The sequence below is a fragment of the Octopus bimaculoides genome, chromosome 1, assembly GCF_001194135.2.
Source record: "Octopus bimaculoides isolate UCB-OBI-ISO-001 chromosome 1, ASM119413v2, whole genome shotgun sequence".
Lineage (NCBI taxonomy): Eukaryota > Metazoa > Mollusca > Cephalopoda > Octopoda > Octopodidae > Octopus > Octopus bimaculoides.
The window spans coordinates 22,829,576-22,830,983 of NC_068981.1; the positions used below are offsets into that span (position 1 = coordinate 22,829,576).

The 1,408-nt window shown below is 35.9% G+C and overlaps 1 protein-coding gene across 10 annotated transcripts in view; it reads left to right on the top strand.

Annotated features, from left to right (window-relative positions):
- Positions 1-1,408, top strand: part of LOC106884182 (glutamate receptor-interacting protein 2) — a 537,293-nt gene that overhangs the window by 400,357 nt on the left and 135,528 nt on the right. The window lies entirely within an intron of this gene.

Here is a 1,408-nt window from a genome sequence, read left to right on the forward strand (position 1 = left end):
CATCATCATCATCATCATCATTCAAGTAAGATTTTGGGATGCAAAAACACCACAAGTATGGCTTGTAACTGCTGGGCCCATTTTGTCTTTTCTCTATTTTCTGAAATCTATAAAAGTTGATACAATGAATACAGTGCCTGTGTTTTTCTAGTTTTCTTGGTTTGGACTAAAATCCTGTTACCATCATTTTTCCCTTTCATTCTTATTGGATGGACAAAATAAGTACCAATAACATACCATGATTTATTCACTTCAGTACTCCACACTCCTTTGTGAAAGTTTGGTTTGGTGCATCATCAAAAGAAATCAATATTCTTTATGAAATGGTTATTTTTATAATATAGTATACAATAATATATTTTCACCTTTATAAGAGAAATATTTGCCATAGTTTTTTTACTATACTTCCGGCAAATTTAATGTAAATAAATATTAAACATCATATAAACAAACATACTGTGAGGTGCCTTTTCTAAATTACTGATCATTATTATTATTAATATTATTATTATTATTATAAAGGCTGGGGTGTTTGATAATATCATGAGTTTCAAACAGAATGTCTTGAAGCCATTTATTCTAGCTCTGGGTTCAAATCCTGCTGAAGTCAATTTTGCTTTTTCATTCTCTGGGGATCAGAGAAGGTTGAGAAGGTCAGTCAAGCCAAGTGAGACCATAGTCATAGCTGATGCCAGTATCACGTCAATGGCATGTAAAAAGCACCCAGTAAACTCTCAGTATGGTTGGCATTAGGAAGGGCATCCAGCCGTAGAAACTGCACCAAATCAGACAAGAATCTGGTACAGCCTTTCAGCTTGCCAGCCCTAGTCAAACTGTCCAACCCATGCTAGCATGGACAATGGACATTAAATTATGATGATGATGATGATGATGATGATGATGATGATGATGATGATGATGATGATGATGATAGAATGTTATGATAAAATATCTGTCAAGCTCTGGGGTCAGTGTTATTGACAAATTACTCCCTCTTGTCAAGATTACTGGCATTGTGCTGAAGTCAGAAGCTATTATTATCAGTTCAGTTCCTGCCAAGGTCAACCTTGCCTTTCTTCTCTACAGAGTCAATTGAATACTGGGGTCAACGATTAACCCTCTCCCCTCAAAGTTACTGGCCTTGTTCCTGAATCAGAAACGATTACTGTTAAAGTAATGATGATGGTGTTGTATCTCTGAAAGCTGGGTCCTTGGATAAGATTGCAATAAATTTCCTGGCAGTAATTAATTCCTTCCGGCTCTTCATTTATGAGTAGTTAAACCTGAAAGGGTTAACACAGAGATAATCTTTTTCTTTCTTTCTTTCTTTTTGTAAAAATCTCAAGGAGGCATTACTTGTGAGAGGTGTGAATAGCCTCAACCAACTGACTTTTGATGGTGGGTGGGG